Below are 19,113 nucleotides of genomic sequence, written 5' to 3' on the forward strand. Positions count from 1 at the left end.
AAAAGCTTACTGCTTTGTGTTGAGTTAGGAACATACTGATGGTGAGAAAAGATGGTGCAATTTCCTGTTTTTTTACTGTTAAAGATGCTAATATTCCTATCTGGTGAAAAAATAATCTGGTAATTATAAAGCTATCAAGGATTATTCACAGTCAAAGAGAGGCCACCTCTTTTTTTCCTCCCCTCCTCCTTCCCCTCACAGTCATTCATTTTAGAGTCTTTTTCTGGCTCTCACTGCCTCATCCTCTTGTCGTGGACGATTTCGCTGTGTACCTGTGAAAGGATGTGTATAGTTACAATTCCCCAAGGATTCATGTAGCAGATTGTCACACATGAACTTTTGATCATGGTTGTGTGATGTGTTTTCTACCTTTAGCAGAAAGCACCCCCGCCACTCCCATTCTGCCCCCTCTCCATGTTATTTCTGTCTCGGGAGCTGCAGAGGAGAAAGTGAAAATGGAAATGCTTGGTCATCATGCTCTCAGATTAGGTTACAAAAAAATCAGCATGGAAGCAAAAATGTTGAGAGAATCAAGCCTTCATCAACTGCAGTGTGCTGATAGAGTATCTCAATTAAATTATTCACAGAGTTAGCTGTACAGCATGATAGGAAGAGGAAATTTAGGAAAGCTGTAATGAAGCAACCATGGAAAAGCAGGGGGAAATCAGTAATACATTTTTTCCTTTCCTACCCTGTGAAATTAGTTTCTGTTTGCCAAAATGAACTTGTGAATGTATAGGGAAAACCACTCCACGTAGCATTTTCCAAAATGTATCTGTGAACAGGAACAGCTGTTAATGATGCCTAGCAAACATTAAAGCCTCATTTTCTCCTATCTCACACAACCTGTGGATATTTAGCCAAGGACATTAAATATAAGGTCTTCCCTACTATCAAATGGTAAGTTGTAAAGGTAAAGTTTTTTTATTTGATACTGTTATACTCAGTGGCTGTTACACTTGCAGAGATAGGTATGACTGTACAATACAAAGGTAATAAAGAAACAGATCTGTCAACTATGATGAGAAATAAAATTTTTTTCAGCTGATGATTGTTACAACCGTTCTAACTGGAAACAGCACTGCCCACAGCTTAACTACACATATGCACAACAGTAAACTGCAGCAACAGCTCACTGGTGAAATAATGTAACTTTGTAATACAGGCAAGGCTCTCCACTCCTCTGTGAGCTGCTCTGGGGTGATGCCAAAGAGCAGATTCTGGGAGGAAGTCAGCTGTGCTGTGCTGGCCAAGGAGGCACCAACAAGGAAAGACATCTCCTGGGCACAGCTGGCTGGTGATCCCAAGAGCGGAGTCTCTCACATTCTGTGCCTTTTCACTTTCTGGTGTGTTTTGACTGTGCTGTGCTTGTTGCCTGTCTCTCTTCACATAAAAACTTTTGTCTGAGTTAGCAGTGTATGAAATTCAAAAAGTAATGGTCCAGCTTCCCTATCTGCATCCATTGTCAGTGGCCAAATGCTATAAAATTGGTTGCAAATTTAGAAGGCATTTTTCTCATAAGCCTATGGAAATGAATTGTTATAGTTCAATTACATTGAAAACATCCAGTTTAGGCTCTTAGACAGACTTCTGCCCCTAAGGCAAAACCAGCTTCTTAACAATGTTGACCTTGTTGTTGAAATCAAAATTACAGAGGTCATTGTGCTCAATACGTACTCATAGTTTGCTGTGCAAAAAGCTTCCCTTTGAAAAGGCAGCAGTGAAGAAGCAGAATATGTAACATTTCCAAAAAGATGTTTTGTTGCCTTTGGCTGTAATGTATTCAAAAATATAAAACTAAGCCTTTAAAGGAGAGAGACAGGGTGATTTGTCATTATTTGCTGATTGGAATTTGTGGGCAGTTAATATTCAGAAAGCATTCAAGAAGTTGGCAATGATTTTTGAAAGAGGCTTTTTTTGTAATATTAACAGCCGGTCATCTGAAACTCAATCTTGAAAGTGAATTACTGATCTTCTTTACAACATTCAAGTTATTCTGTGAAGAAATGACAAAAATACTGTATGACTTACCTGAATAGTTGCAATAGCACAATTTGCAAATGGATTACTTTAGCACAGAATTAATATTTCAATCTGTATGCTGAAATTTGTTACTATAAACTGTATAGAAAATACTTAAGAATAATAAACATGTCTCAGGAGCCTTGCTGGAATTATTCCTAAGAAATACTAGACTCTGACCAGTTTTGTGTATCACATTTCTATTTTTCACTTGACCAAGTATAAATCTTGTTACTCACCCAGTTATGGTTTGTGCTGGTTGGTAATACAAGCTCTGCAGACCGTGCAGCTATATACCACTTATTTCTAAATTTATTTTCTATATACTGCACTGTAAATTTTGAAGGGTGGTCAGGACTAGCTAACTGTGAAGCAGTATATTATGGTCTGCTGCAAAGGAGACAAAAACTGGTGTTTTTTTTTTTTCACATAGATGATGATTGATTTCTTGAATCTGAATTTTTACCAGAGCATCTTAAATATATGTTTAAGTGCATCCTTAAGTTTACTTGGAATCAGTGGGATTTGAAATGTGCTTTATATGTCTCATTGATGATTAAAAATGTGTGCTTACTCTGAATTCATAGAAGATAACTATGGAGGGTCTGATCAGCCAAGATAAGAGTATCCTCGTTTTCCATTGGGAGACCGGATATATTCTCTTAAGGCACTTTCAGCTCTTTCAGGGCTATGTGGTGTAAATACAATTGTTCTATTGGTTTGAGCAGGATAATTTCTTCCAAGAGAGAAATGTCTGAGGTTGGTTGGTTGGTTTGTTTTGGTTCTTTGATACAATACTGTTTATTCAGAAAAAATATATATGAATGAATAATTTTTCAGATTACTGTAGAGGCAGTCAGCAACACGTACTTCCTTGTGTTTTATTAGCAATTCTGCCTTTTCAGTGAGTTCTTTACCTCAGTGAGCTGAATGGCTGTTTCTCAAGTCGGTGGTTTTCTTTATAGTGGCTTTTTAGTTGCCAGATGGCATGGATACCCGATAGGCTAACATAAACCAAAGAAGGGCATGTGTTTGTGGTGTGGCAGCTACTTCATGCCTGTTGTCTCAAGGTATCCATGAAGAACTTCGTGTTCACTCTGTCCTCAGTAGGAGTCATAAGGTAAGATATCTTCCATTTACTGCAAAATAAGAGTGATACATGTGATTTCCTAATTTTTTCTCTTTCACAGTCTAGTCTTTGAAGCCCTACAGAGTTCAAAAATACATATGTGCACTTCCTTAAACTACTAGGTTAGAAATCACAATTTTAGCTAAGTGGTATGTTGTTTCATATATTGGAAGAGGATATTCTTTTCCGTATTATTCTTGCTGTGAATGGTATCTTTGGTGAGGATGAGGTACTTTTCAATAAAATTGCCTGAGTGATTCAATAAAATCATCCTAATCCTCAGAACTGCATAAATGGATGAGTTTGGTTAGTATAATCAAGTTATGAATGTATGACTAACCTGTACTGTACTCTCTGTGAATTGGTAGAAAAACCCAAACAGAAAATAAACAAAAATTGACCATATGAGGAACTGCCTTAGAATAGCTTTAAAATGTTTTAAGATGTCTAACAGAAAACCAAAAAAAGGTTATTAATATGATAAGAGGCAAAATATTGCCATTAAGAGTTGAGAGTTCTCACTTGAAAGCAAACCTAAAAAATAATATATTCAGTAAGCAGAATTATGAAGGTTCTTTAGCATGGAAGGAGGCCTGATTGTTTTGCGGTTTTTTGGCTTTTATTTAAGTCCTGGTGAGATCTATCCTTATGTTGTATTAAAAGATGTGATGCACAAAACAACAAGCAGAACTGCCTGCAGAGTGCCAAGAATACATGTTGAGACATTTTTAACACATAAGGCAACATTTGAAGACTAGGGAGAGGGATACCATGGCATGAGGGGAGAATATCACATCTCAGCACAAGGCATTTGTAGCTGTCCTTGAGATAAAACAGAGCAATGGGACAGAGCCATCGTGGCCCTTTGCCTGACTGGTTGAAATAAGCACTGTGCATACTTTATATGCATCTCTCCCTTTAATGTGTGGGAGGAGAGAAAAATCCCCACAGGAACAGATCCTCCATCCTTGTCCTGTTCATGGCACCCTCCCAGGTTCTTATCCCTGCCCTTCACTCAGTGATGCCACAAGGGAAAGGCCTCTGCTTGGTTCTTAATCCCTGTACATCTATGGATGTAGTTGAGGATTAACTGATTTTTTTTTAATTTATTTACTCATAATAAAGGAATAAATCTTTCATCTCGTGTACCATAAAAACAATTTCTCATTACTTTGGTAAGAAGCTTGACAGAATAAAGAAAAAGGATCAAATGTTAATTTGGGGAAGTACTGTTCTATGAAACTGATTCCCAGCAAATATACCTGAGTAAGTAAAAGTACCAAGGAAAAGTAAGGAAAGAAAAATTCTTGATTTATTCAACATTACGTGTTTTCTAAGAAAATCAGGGTGGGGTTTTTTTCCCCAAAAAACTTTATACTTGTCCAGCATTCTGTTTGTCATTAGGGCTTCCTGTGTTTGGGGTTTTTTTTCCTCTAAATTCTTTGCAAACTGCCAACGCAGCATCTAATTTTCAGATGAAAATTTGCTAGCAATGGACTGTGTGACTACAATCAAAGTATTTTAGCCAAGTACTCTGAAGATTTTGAAATGAGTATTGATATTTATTAATGCAGTGTTTTATAGTTTGGAAAGAGATCAAGATGAGTTGAAGCATTTGTCTGGCTCACATCACATTACATTCAGATTGCATCTGAAATGTCCAGTTGCTTTGTTTTACCTTTGGACAGGCATTCAGAAGGTTAGTCAGGAATGTTAAGGCCATGTTGGTAGGTATATGAGCTGATTCTTCACTTGACTTGGACTAAGTCAAGTGAAACCCCTATTAAGCCAGAGGTATTGCCACAAAGCAAAATGGGCATAAAAGGATAGTCAAACACAGACTGTTTCCTGCAGGCTATTTCCTCATATTCATTCATTTCTTCAATGTGTGAGGAACACAAAGGCCATGTGCGGTGGAAATAGGACATTAGGATGGCAGAAAGGGAATGAAGAAGCACCACTGTCCTGCTTCCTCTGCTAAGCAAACACAGATCTCTCTAATGACATAGTCTGATTTGAGATATGTGTTACAAACTCTCAAAATTTATGTTAGAGTATAAATTACTGTAAGGTTAAGATTGTATGTTTCAAATTGGGGTAAATACATATAAGCTGTATATTTAACTTCAGTAGTATTTTGCTAGCTTTTGAAAGAATAAATATGCATACATAGCTATTATGTGGTGATATTCAATAACTAAACCTAAATTTCTGCAGAAGGCCACACACTTTAAAAAAATAAAAATCTTCATTTTAAATGTTTTTCAGTGTGTCCTTTCTCTTAAGTTACTTTGTCTTTCACAGCCCCTTTCTTACCCATCTATAAAACATGGATGCTTCTCATTCTTCCACCCATCAAGTCACTCTGGACCATTAAGGTGCTGGAGCTTCTGATGATGTGACACTTGGGGACATGATTTAGTGTTGTCAATGTTAGGTAAATGGTTGAACTCAGTGATCTTGGAGGTCTTTTCCCCACGATGTGATTCCATGCTACTGTTTTATTCACTGTGGGATAAAGCTCTTATGGTATCCCTGTGTTTTGGAGCCCCTTTATGTCCTCAAATCCTTTTTTTTTTTTTTTTTTTTTTTTTTTTTTTTTTTTTTTTTTTGGTGGTGGGTTTTGTTGTTATTGTTGTGGAGGATTTTTTTGGTTTGGTTTTTTGGGGGTTTTGTGGGGTGTTGGTTGGTTGGTTTGGTTTTATGAGGTTTATGTTGGTCTTTGTGCTGATCTTTCCTTCATGCTTGTGTCAGGATAGAATCCAGTGCCTAAGCAGTTTCTCTCATTCCCACTCCTGGACCCCTGGCCTTCCTGAATTCAGGAAACGTGCTGATATGACAGTGAAGCATTTGGTGAGATAAGTGGTAGACTTCCTGAAACTGTGTTCTCTGTGCAGTGTCTGTTAGTAGGAGTGACTTGCAGCAACAAATCTGCAGTGTGGAATGGAGCCAGAGAAGCCATGAGGAGTGAAAGATGTCCAGGTTACCTAAGCAAATTGGATTGTACAGGGGAAAGATTGGAACATGTGAGATAGACTGCTCTTAAAAAGTGCAGAACCATTGTCAAGTGTTTTGTCAGTCTTGATTTCCTGCTGTTTTAACTGCATTTCTTCCATTCTCAGGCATCTCTTAGGAACTTGGTGATGGTGATGTCAGTTATCTGTCACTCCTGTATTAAGATGCTTCTCCCAAAGTGATAAGAAGTGACGTCATTCTCAAAATAGAATTGTCAATAAACTTCAGAGTCATTGTAGTGACTTGCAGGGCTCAGCATTCCAGCAAAGCCCTTACTGCAAATGCTGAAAATCTTTTCTGCTTGTATGTAAAAGATTATCACAGACTTTGAGATGTATGGAAAAACTGGAGTCTGTTCCATGGAAATTCTGTCTTCCAGAAAGGCAAATCAGTACATAGCCAGTGAGGAGAAAGTGCTTAGTGATCCATGGCATTGGAAGTGTACAGTGGGAAACTAGGAGCATAATTACACTACGCAGTGAAATATAGTATATAAATAATTGATCTAACCACCATTATACTATTTCCAGAAGTGGATTAGTGCTGCCACGTTAGTTTGGCTCTGAATACATGCTGAGGAAGCCTGACTGTCTCAGTGACAGCGGACACTGGCCTAAAAGGAGTGTGCCAACCTATCTGCACAGCCTTTGGGACCAGGGGCATGTGGGTGTGGAATGTTTGCACTGTCTGCTCTGACAGGCCTGGTGTCACAGCCAGCTGGGACCTCTTCACATTGCATACCATGGCAGGAGAGATGTGCTGTAAAAGAGCTTGCTTCAATGAGCCAAGCTAAATGAGTATTAACAGATGATATAATTTCCTTCTCTGAATGTACCATCACAGAGGTAAAGCTTTCTTTAAGCCAAGGAACTGTTAGTAGAAGAGTGTAAGTCATCAGCTCACTAGGAATACCCTGACTCTAAAAATGAAACAGAATTTTCTGTCAGGGGAGAGACACTTTGAGACTGCCATGCGATTGAGTAGTTACAGAAGGGACTTTGGTCAGTTTCTGAAATAAATGAACTGATACAATTGCAAATGTAACAGCTGAGTACTTGCAGTGATTCAGGAGTTCCCTTCTAGTTTTATGTTCTGAAGTCTCACAATTCTGTTCAGGCATCAGAGTCAACAGTACATCCCACTATTGAATCATCTGGGAAGCGCAGGGTCCTAATTATAACCTTGTGGAGTATTATTCTGCTCTTATCTTTCACGTATCACTTATCTATGTATACATCAACTCTATTTCAGTGAACACAGTTGAGGTGTGAAAGCAGTGGTTTGTCTGGTGGCCAGAGTATATGACCTTAAAAATGTGTAGGGAATTAGGCTGCTTCAGTTGGACAGTTAATGAAGCAATTTTGTTTTATCATGATTCTTTTTAAGTAGCTGTGATAGAAGCAGTGAGCTCTTGGCCAAATTTCTTCTAATAATATGCCAAACAATACACATCATTATTTCAGTCATTCTAGTCATGAGGACCTGAGGACTGCTGAATTCAGCCAGATGAAAAGTCTACCTAACTTAGTAAGCAGATACTTATGGAAAAAATGTCTGGAGGCAGTCATGCTTACAGTGATTTTTCCATCATGCTCTTCAGGCCTTCGATGACTGTGACACTCTTTTGTTTGACAGTTACTGCTGACCTACTGAATAGAACTGCTGAATCAATGAAGTCATGATTTTTCTGATTCATATACAGTGCCTCACATTATATAATAAAATTGTTTAGTTTATTATTACAAAAAAAAAGCACACCTTCCAATATTTATATTGTGAAAACTAGTGAATCACTATTACCAGGTCATCTTTTGAATAAAGTTCATTACTTAATACATCACTCTCATATTCTTTAGATATTTTTTCTAATTCTATCAGAACCTTTCTGATAATGGAATGACTAAAGCTCCATATAATATTCATGATGTGTTTGTGGCCTGAGTGTTTACAGGGCAGATTTTTCATGGTTTTTCTCTGCTAATTTTTAAATAAATCCCAGGTGTGTTTGTTTCTTTAAGCACCAGATATTTTCTGATTTCTTTCCTGGTAATACTAACATCCCATATATAAATATACACACATATATGTGTATTTTCTCATCCCTTCTTGATGTGCATTGCACTTAATGACACTGAATAGCCTCTGGCATTTTATCACCCATTCAGTATTGAACCACCTCCAAAGCTTTTCATAGCCAGTCCTAGATTTCCTCAGCCTAATAGTTTTGTGTCATCTGATTTTTTTTCCTTTGTCTTATTATGTGTAGTTTTTTCCACATTGTTTATGAATATATTGAAGGCTCACATCTATCAGCTGAGCCTAAGTCAGTGACTCCTGAAAAAGAATACAAGCAATAAAAATTATGACCTTTAAAAATAATTTGGCCTTTTTTCTTCCTACTAAAATGAATTCTTTAGTTTTATTATTTATTTATTACATAAGTAGATGTATTTTTAATTTGTTTTCACAATGCAGTTCTGCTTTTTCAAAGCACTTGTAGGATAATGGAAATAGAAGACAACAGAAATTCACTGCTTTCTGATAACTTAAATATCACACATGTTAACGTTAATGACTAACGTTTTTATTTCATACTTCACTTTCTGGGATTCTCGCACATACTTGACAATTGAGGGTGATTGTCAGGAAAGAACTATATAAAAGAAACTGTTCTTTTTATTTTCTTAATGTGAGCATGTAAAGGTTGTTTTTGACTGTCTGCAATCTCCTGTTGGCTAAATCCACTATACTTACTTATTAAGCTATGAATACCTGCAAATCCTTTAAAGGATTAACTGTATCTGCCTGCTAAGCTTTCCAAGGCAGTTAAAAATAACTGCAGGCTGATTCTACTGACACACTAAAAATTGGGCCTGCTCTACATTTTATGTTGTATTTGCTGCTGCTTTGACAGATGTGGTACAGTCTGGAGGTACTTAAACCTTTTATGAAGATGGGTTGGCCAAGTGCTCTCAATACCCCAGTTCTGACTAGCAACTGTTTTGCCTTACAGCCCATACAGGATCAGCATTTGCTTTGTCTCCTGAAAAAGGCCCATGACCAAGAACATACAAGGTGGAAAAAGAAATTCAGCTTAATATCAATTCATGAAATAAAGGTGTCCTTTTCTGAAAAAAAGGCTTTAATTTATACAAGTGGTCTGCAGTGCAGTCCATCCTGTTTGATATAGTTTTTTCTAGCTCTACTAATTGACTTCAGAAAATGTCTCTTTTCCACATTTATAAAATTGTTATATTCTAATAGTGTATAAGCATGTATGCTGGATCCTGCTAGGTATTGTTAGGAGGGCAGCCAAACATACAAGATTCATCACAGTGGAAGCCCTACAGGGAATGCACAGTTTGTCCTGATGAACTGGAGATGCACGAGACAGCAGCACATTAAACTGTGTACTGACTACCTCTATTCCTGCTGGCTCTCAAGGAAAAAGATTTGAACTTCACCACCTTCCTTGATCAAGGAAGTTAAATAATGCAATATATAAAATGGAAACTTTGAGACAAGACTTTGCACTTTCTGTTGTCTTTTGCCAGATATTTTCTCTCAGAAGTCTTTTACTGGTACAACAGAAATTTCTGGCTGCAAAAGGATACCATGGACACTGGTATTTCCTTCCTGTCAAAGGACAGAATGGGACAGTGGTTCTCTGCTACGGTGATTCCTGCCTTCCTTAACAGATTGTTTAGGTTCCTGCATAAAAAGAAGCAGAAGTTCAAGTGCACACAACAGCTGAAACTGGTTCTCACACTTATAAGAGCTGAAGGAATGTAACATGGCATAAAGTTCTTTTCCCTCCGAAGTGATAGGCATCAGGCTAAATAATACTTACCTGGGTGCATGAAACCTGCATTTGTTTAAAGCTGAAGGGGGAATACTGAAAACCAAATTCAGTGAGATGTAAGTACTCACAAGGGACAACTCTGTCCGCATTCCTTATTTTGAACTCCTGACTGTAAAACAGCATGTGAATATTGAATAATATGAACTTGGGTTGGGGCTTGCCAGCCACCCTGACAGAGTCTAAAGCACTGACACAAGTGCAGAAGGAATATTGGATGCATCAGTGCAGACTTTGCCTTCAATCCTCAAAAATGTAGCTGGTAGAATTCTTTAACTTAGCTAGTCCAAGAGCTAAGCAGTTGCTGATTAATTACTTAATTATTATGCTATTTGGCAGTAGGAGGGCTGTAGATTTTCCTGCTCTTCTCAACATGTAAGCAAACTTCACAACCCAAGCTGAAGGTTATAGCTCAGACACAATAAGCAATGTAACTCCATTAACATTAATATGTGCTAATTTATGTCTAAGACACAGATTAAAAATTGTGCTGACACAACTTCATACTGAGCTATATCAGGAAACCACATTATGCTTTTACTATTTCTGGCCAAGTCAACAAAAACTTGGGAGAGTTATATTTTAACCCTTTGTTCCAGTCAATATCTGCCTGCCTGTGGCCCTGGTCTGCCTGAGGAAGTGCCACTGGTAAGCAGATACATTGCCTATGATACTTCTGTGTTTCTTGGAACTAATTGCAGAATTTTTACAGTGCCCTGGATTGCACTACTCAAGCAACAAATGACACAGACATACCAAGTAAATCGTATGGTTCTATTTATTTCAATACTCGTTTTTCTAATTAAGCATCTATTCCTTAATGTTTGGTTTTATCTGAACTTCACCACAAACCATCAAGTTAAATTTTACTCAACATGTATTTTTGGAGGAAGAAAATGGACTTGTACAAAATGCACTTCCTAACATAAGCTATTTAGTGTTTTGCTGTGAAGAGAAAGTAGCATTCTCATGTTTTAAAAGAGAAATCTTGTGGAAGTCAAGCTTGTCAATTTTTTGCCAGAGACTCTCTGGTTGCCTGCCAGCTTTCTGCCCATCCACTTGGCAGGTGGCCCAGCCTTCCGAGAGCTGCAGCTGCCTCTGCGTCAGGGCTGGCAGGGCTGCAGGTCCCTGAGCAGGTGTCCAGATGGACTCCCTCCCAAAGGGTCCCTGTCACCCTGAGGTGATGTGCTGTGCCTCCTGGCAGGGCTGGAAGCTAAGGAGCTTCCAGGCCTGGAAATATTTTATCTTGTACCAGCTTTTAGCAGTCCTTTAAGGAATGGTTTTTTAAGTGGACATCCTATTTCTGTCACTAAGGAAGGCCTTGTACCTGAAAACAGGGATAGATGCCTTTAACATATCACTTTGTAACAGTCCTGGTTCATGAAGAAATGACACAAAATGCAACAGCATGTCTAGAGGAATGTTGCTTTTTAGCTTGGAATTCAGCTGCTGACATTAGCATTACGTTTTGTTGAAGTTTTGTGCTTTCCTTTCACCTTAACATTCTTCCCCCTCCCCAAATAATATCTAATCTTATTTGAGATTCAATCAGACACCAGCAATATCTTGTGGACTAACATGCAATTTTTTAAATCAGTTAAATATTCAAGGTAGTTGGTACAACCTTGGTGTTAATGACGTATTGTGAAAGAACTGTAAGAATAAATAGAAGCTGATAAGCTTTATGTTGGTGTGTACATGATTGTTGACCTTAGTATTTTTTTTCCTATCTTTTTAGGGCTGATAAAAGTACAATTTAAGAGCATAGAGCATTCCGGGGTGTGTAACTCTGTGTATAAAAGTAAGTGCCAACTCAGGTTAATAAATAATGAAAGTGCACAAAGCAATTTTTTTCTTCCCTTTCCTGATTATTCTTTAATATTTTGCTGCATTTTGAATAGCTTGCTAGAAAACTTATCTTTCTTAATGGAGCTCTACTCCAAAAATAAATCAATTCCACAATAACAGGCGGGGTTGGAGAAAACCTATTTTTTCTGCTCCTATTGTTTGTAGATTGCTACTAAATGCCATGTAAATAAATAAATCAACCTCAACTTTATTGTAGCTAAATAATGATATTGAAAGACACATGTGAATGTAATGAAGGAACTATGATACACCAAGTTTATAGACTGTTGTCTGGAGATGATAACCTTTCTTATGACTGCCCTCAAGAAAATGTAATGAAGAATTTTTAATTAGCATAATAAAGTAGAGCATAAGAAAATCTTGTGATTAGTTTGGCAAATAGAAACTGATACAATAGAAGGTGACATTCTGCTAAAATTTCTCCAGCTTAGTAACTTTTTCAGCAAATTTGCTTCGTGATTTTAGTTCGGGCCTTGTCCCACTAAAGGCAGTAAATCCATTCCTGAAGTTCCTAGTGGGGTAGAGTAACAGTTTCAGAGTCTAGGTGGATATCATTTTGGCTTATACAATGTAACCTCACAGTGCAAGAAGTGCAGGACTAAACACTGCCTTGTGTAAAGAACCAATTGCCTGCAATCAGTACAAAATCACTATAGTGTTTCAGTTGGAAGCACTATAATTAAAAAAAAAAAAAAAATCCTCTCCTGTTTCTCAGGTAGTACAATGTATTGGAGTGGAGGTTAGCCTTGTGCATTTTGCAGATGCTTCCATATAGCTGCCCAAAAGAAAACCAACCTCGATTGATTTGCCCCTGTGCCACTGCAGCTTTATGTGTATTGCAAGCACTGGGTTCTGTTAATAACAAAATTAGAATGAAACAGAAATAAATCACACACACTGTTTCTTGCTGACATGATGACAAGTAGTTTCTCTTTGATTTTATTACTCTCTTGCACGAGCCAATTAAAAAATTTGCCAACATGTTTTTCACAATGCTTACAGATTACCAGTAACTGCCTAACTCCATTTCTGCTTACAAACTTAATAACAGCATGCTTACATAAAGTAGACTATGATGGTCACATCTTCAGCTACATCCTGGCACAGCTCCAGGGCATAGCTGTTGACTTCATGAGGATTTGGATACAAACTTAAAGTTAAGCCCATGCTTAACTGCTTTGTCAATCTGTCTCTGTCTCTCTCTCTCTTTCCTCCTGCTGTTACTTCATGTAACATCTATGAAATTTAGCTCCTGCTGACATATGACTGAATGTTCAGGTATTTCTACGCACTCTTTGTACACAAAGCTGTGGCTGATTTACTCTTGTTTCAAGCCTGAAGAAAAGACTGCATCCACTGTGACATCCAGAGTGTTGTGTGTGTGTGTGTGTTAATCTGTTCTCTAAGGTCACATGTGGGTCTCTCAACCAACCAAAACTTCTGTAAGAAGGGAGACTGCATTTCAGAATAAAACCTCTGGGATTCCGTGAAAAATACTCATGCTTTTTGTAGCAGTTGTAAATTAAGTCCTCTTCTTTTTTAGGTTTTTTATTTAAATAATTTAGAGGTATCAATAATTTGATAAAAATTTTTTTATTATATTTTAAAGCATTTACAGCAAAATACTACATCAGTAATAGTATCAAAGATTTAGAAAGTTAATTGTATAACTACTATTATATATAATCTCACATACAAAACAAAAGTTATTACACAAATTAAGGTATAATAAAATTATGACTGTAGGCAGGGCTTTCATGAAGAGTGTAAGTTTTTCAAATACTTAATAAACTAAGAGATTTTACCAGAAGTGTAACCTCGTGTTTATGTGATCTATGTGCATTCTTCCCCAAAACAGCATTCAGCTACAATAAGGTTATTTGGGCATTTATACAAGACAACATTAATGAATGTGATATTTGACTGTCTAGAGAGCTGTGGATATATTTAAACAAAAAGTTTTATAACTGCTTTAATTATTGTGATAAATCAGAGCCAAGTGACAATATTGTCATAAATTAGAGGGGAAAATATTTTAAGCACACATTTCCTTAAATTTTATCTCCTTAAAAGATGGAAAGCATTTCTATGTATCTGTTCATAGTTTAGTGTTTGCTAGATGTACTGTTGTTTCCCCTGGCATTTGTGTTCTGTAAGGCAAAGGACAACAGAATCAGGAAATAAACATCTGACCATGTCACAAATCCAATTAACTCTGACAAGGGCTAGTAAAGTCAAGTGAATAACAAAGCACTGCTGTCTGGAAGCAGCTTTGCAGACAGTAGGACACCAGCTGGACGAAGCAAAAGTACTTCAGGCAGCTGAATTTTCTGCCTCTGCTAAGACCATCTTATACCCCGGTGAGGTCACAGTGCTATAGCATTTTCAAGTGTCAGATCTCATCTCTTCACTGTTTCTAAAGCAGCAGGGAGGAGGAGGAGGAGGAGGGAAGCGTTCCCCTCACAGAATGTAAAATATGTGCTAATGTCATGACAAGGTAATGCAGCGAAGCAGAAACTACAGTCAGCATTACACAGCCTCTCCTCGACCACTACCACAGTGTTGGGTTATGATAGAAACATCCAAGAGATTTCAGTGCAACAATCCTCGGGCAGAAATCATGGTGGTTTTCTAATCCCAAGACCTGTGCATGTTCAAAGCAGCTCTCATTTTTCTAGCTTTCAACACATGTGGCTACCCTATGTCCCATTTAATGGAACTGAATGATTAAATGATTGCTTCACCAGTCTGCTGCTTTCATCTATGCTTCAGACTCAGAAATGTAGGGAAATTTCTCATCTGGAGTATAGCAGTATCCATCTAGAGACATTCCTTTGGCAGAGTTATCTTGGGTTTATCTTGAGAGGGGAATCCACTCCCTGCCTGTCTGACTGGAAATAGAAATTCTTCCCTGCGTGTTTCCAGATAGAAAGGAAATACGTGCTCTGATTACTTTATCTGTGTAACCCAAACAACACAATGTTACCATTGGAATCTTTTCTTGCTCTAACCTATTTCCCTGTCATGCAGTATCCTTATGTAAAATGCCTTCCAGTTACACTGTAGTAATGGAAGGAATCTTAGACTCATATACAGTACTCAGTGGTTTAACTGTTAATTGTCAACTTTTTTTGCAGCTCCTAATAACCAACTTTTCTAGTACCCAGTAGAGTCAAGTATGTAGTTTGTCAGCTTTAACATGGGTTATAAAACTGAAACAAACAGATATTCTCAACTTTGGGATGGAGGAAGGAATACTTCTTAGGAAACAACATGAGAATAACCCTCACAGCTAGTTTGCAGCTGAAATTTCCCAGCACTTTTCTAATATTTCTATTTAATTGAAACGAAAATTATATTAACTTCAGCAAAAGTTTTCAAAGGAAAATTTCTTTAGTTCAGAATGGGATTTCTGGGTTCCAGAAACCAGAAACAAATATATACAATGACTCAGTGATTAGGTTATTAAATTACTATATTTAGAGCAGGAAATGGAAACTGTTTCCCCTCTTCTAGTTCTACATGTTTCTCTGCACTGCATCTTTTGAATCTTTCTCCCCCAGCATCTTAAAGAAATATTTGTTAATCTTGGAGTTGGTCCCAATTTTCCTGATACTGAGAATTTATCACGAGGTGAGATGGGTAAATTAAAGTGTCAAAATGGTCTCTGAAATCAGAAAAAGGAGCAAGGAAAAAATAAAAATATGCAAGATTGCTTCTACCAAAAATTAAAAATTAAACCTGTCGTCATACTTGTACATTTTTCTAACTGCATTGAAACTTGATCTTCTTGCTACAACTTTGGACACAAATAGAATTTAGCAAATGGAGATATCCTGTAAAAGCAGCACAGGCATATGCTGACATACGATTACCATATGTCAGTCCACAGTGATTCTCGAGCTCCTGAGACATGTTTTGTTCTTTAAATAGTTTTCCATCTTTTTAACATTGACTATTTTCATTACGCTTTTTTCCTCCTTCCTTTGAAGCCACATGCATTTACAACTGACTTAGATTAGGCAGGAAGGACAGATAGAAAGAAGCTAAAATAGCTTTCAGAAATTACTACTACAGTCAAATATATTTGGAGCTTCAAGAGTCAACATGAACTATTGAAATAAAATCTACACTAATCTTTATAAATGAAGAAAACATATGTGTTAGGATTTTTGTTCTGCATTCATCCAGGATCACATGCAGTATTTTGCTCCTGGGATGTAATGCAAGTTAAAATTTAATTAAAAAACCAACAAAATCCCCTTTGTATTTAATCATGTATCATTAAAACCTGAGGTTTTGACTTGGAGACTGAGTCAGAACCTCACAGACTCACACAGAGAACAACAGTAGCTGCCAACAGGGTTTCCTGTTGCTTTTCACAACCAACCAACAAACAAACAAGGGATATCTCTGTATGATCTGCAGATGTGCAGCATGAAGGCAATTAGATTCAAGTTTTACAGAGGCCTACATTTTTAGGCAAATAATTGGTAAAACCTCCTCCTATTTCTTAAAAATAACAATTCCATCACTATAGACTTAACATCTTTCAACAAATTGTGTGGCAGTCTTATTTTTCTAAAGTTCTGGAGGAAAAAATACTTAAAATTTACTCAAATGCTAAAAAAATAAGGAAGAATAATGAGAATATACATAAAAATTCTACTGCACACTGTTAAGGTAGAGAAACTGTACTGAAAATATTTTTTTGCATTTTACAACATCTCATATAGGGTTTATCAGCAAAAATAATTCATTTCTTTAGTGAAAAAAATTGCTTTATACTTCTCAGGAGAGAAATAATCTATTTCTGAATGTCTGGAGAAATGCTGAGAATAACTACAACAAACAAGTCATTAGTAAGAATTTACTTTTTCAGTGCCTGGAGACATAATTTCCCAATAAGCTCCAGCGTCCTAGCTGTTGCAAACTAAAGACACCCAATATTAGACTTTCCCTACTAATTGTGCATATCAGCTAGGGCCAGCACAGGAAGAATTCTTAAGGCTGGACAGAAAGAACCAATGTTTCCTCAAAGTTTCTGATTCAACACAGGTACATTTGTTTTCTAGTTCTGTGTCTTAAAAAGGGTCAAAGCCCTGCAATGTTGAAGGGCATAAAGTAGTGCTTGACCCATTGGATATAAACATGTCACGCAGACATCCTCCTACTAGGAATAAATCAATCCCTGCTTGCACTAAAGGGCACTGATGTCATCACAAAATGTTTTAGAGACCTTTTACTCCTAACTGGGTAACAATGGAAATTTTGCCCCTCTGCATGTTATGGATTGGGTCTTAGCATACTTTTGAAATAAAAGTGTTCCTGTCAATTTGAGAATTGAACTGGAAATCAAAGTTCTGTAAGATTTGTGCTGGCCTTCTATACAGGAAAGTAAACAACTCCAAATGTATGGTGAACTATGTGAATAGTTCGCTTCCCACAGCCTCTTTGTTTGCCAGAGTAGTTGTAATTGAGTGGGCAGATTTCTTCTGGATGACACCAGAAGAGAAAAATGAAGATCTTACAAAACCATATTTTGTTTCTTATCCTAGGAAAGACTTACATGGCATAATTTGATGGTCTCTGGACTTAAACCCACAACCACAAAAAGATAATGATGCTATTGTGAGAGCCAAAAGAAGGAGCAACACATAATACCATACACAAGGAAAATCAGAGATCTTGAATGAGCAAGGAGGTACGTGATGGGGTTATTTACCAAGTACTATAACATGAAGAAAAGCAGAGCACCTCTTCTCAAAAGGGAATTACAGAAATTTATTGAGGTTATTGTGGCATCATTCCTCTAAGTTCCTTATGCTCCACAGTTCCCTGTTTCTCAGTGGTGCCCTCTTGCTCTCAGAAGTTTTGCACCCACTTGTTCTCTTTCCGCATCCCGACATTCTGTCTGTCTAAGCTTGTCTCCTAGGCTCAGCATCTCAATCTGACTGTGAACAAAGCTGTCACAGTGGTAAACACTGTCATTAAAAGGTCCTGTCTCTTTGTTTTGTATGTGAAAGCAAGGAATAAGAAGGATGTACTCAAGGTGTTTTCCTGGCACTGCTACAGCGCCTGGAGAGTAAAGGCTGTTCCTCCTCCCCTGCACCACCAAGCAATCCATGTTCCAGCACCAGAATGAAGAGCAGGATATGAAACAAGTAAAACAGTGTCACTCAGAAACTGGAGGAGTGCAAAAAGAGACCTTCCTTCTGCCTGTGAAGTTTTTATGTACATAGCAGAGGCTGGTGTGAAACATACCTACGTGAGACAGGTGAAAGGGGAACTTGATGCTTCCTAGAGATCCTGTGGTTGAGGAAGTTTTGTGAGAAAGCTTTTTTTCAGGGAGTTTCAAAATAGGTGTTGATGTGCAGTACTGGGCCAATTCCCACCAGATGCAAAATAACTTCTGTGTGAGAATATACTGGAGCTGTGAGGAACCTCAGTCCCTGCAGTTTACAGCTGTTAATCTGTTCCTGCTGCTCTGAACGACTTGCTAAAGTAAGCAGAGCCTCTGCTGTGCTTTATTCACTGAGCCCAGACAGAACAAATACATGCGATGCACTATAATTTTCCAGGAAAATATATTCCATGACACTTTGAAAGTAAAAATACTGTATTTAAATGAGATCCCCAGCAGTATGTTTTATTGACTTTGAGAGACAGATTCAGAAAAAGAGGATTACAAAGCTGAGACTAATAGCTACGTTCAACATACTTACACTAGTTTACATTGTAAACAAGAACTCCACTGGCCTGGCAGAAAAGCACCTGGGAGTATTGGTTGACAGCCAGCTGAACATGAGCCAGCAGTGTTCCCAGGTGCCAAGAAGGCCAATGGCATCCTGGCCTGTAAAAGAAATTGTGTGGCCAGCAGGACCAGGGCAGTGATTGTCCTTCTGTACTCAGCATCTCAAGTTCTGTGTTTAGTCTTCAGCCCTCACTGCAAGAAGGACACGGAGGGGATGGAACAAGTCCAGAGAAGGGCAACAAAGCTGGTGAAGGGCCTGGAGCACAAGTCCTGTGAGGAGCAGATGAAGAAGCTGGGGGTGTTTAGCCTGGAAAAGAGGAGGCTCAAGGGGGACCTTTTCACTCTACAACCTAGCTGGGTGGAGGTTGGTCTCTTCTCCCAGGCAGCCAGTGACAGGGCAAGAGAAAATGGCCTCAAGCTGTGCCATAGGAGGTTCAGGTTGGACATCAGGAAGAATTTTTTCAC

General features: G+C 37.9%; 1 long non-coding RNA gene across 1 annotated transcript; it reads left to right on the plus strand.

The window, feature by feature from the left end:
* Positions 1–10,583: 10,583 nt before the first annotated feature.
* On the plus strand, positions 10,584–11,872 carry LOC136362008 (uncharacterized). The gene is made up of 2 exons (XR_010743722.1): positions 10,584–10,673; positions 11,764–11,872. It is a non-coding gene; the product is annotated as an uncharacterized lncRNA (long non-coding RNA).
* Positions 11,873–19,113: the final 7,241 nt, after the last annotated feature.

The sequence above is a fragment of the Sylvia atricapilla genome, chromosome 1 (genome assembly GCF_009819655.1).
Source record: "Sylvia atricapilla isolate bSylAtr1 chromosome 1, bSylAtr1.pri, whole genome shotgun sequence".
NCBI lineage: Eukaryota > Metazoa > Chordata > Aves > Passeriformes > Sylviidae > Sylvia > Sylvia atricapilla.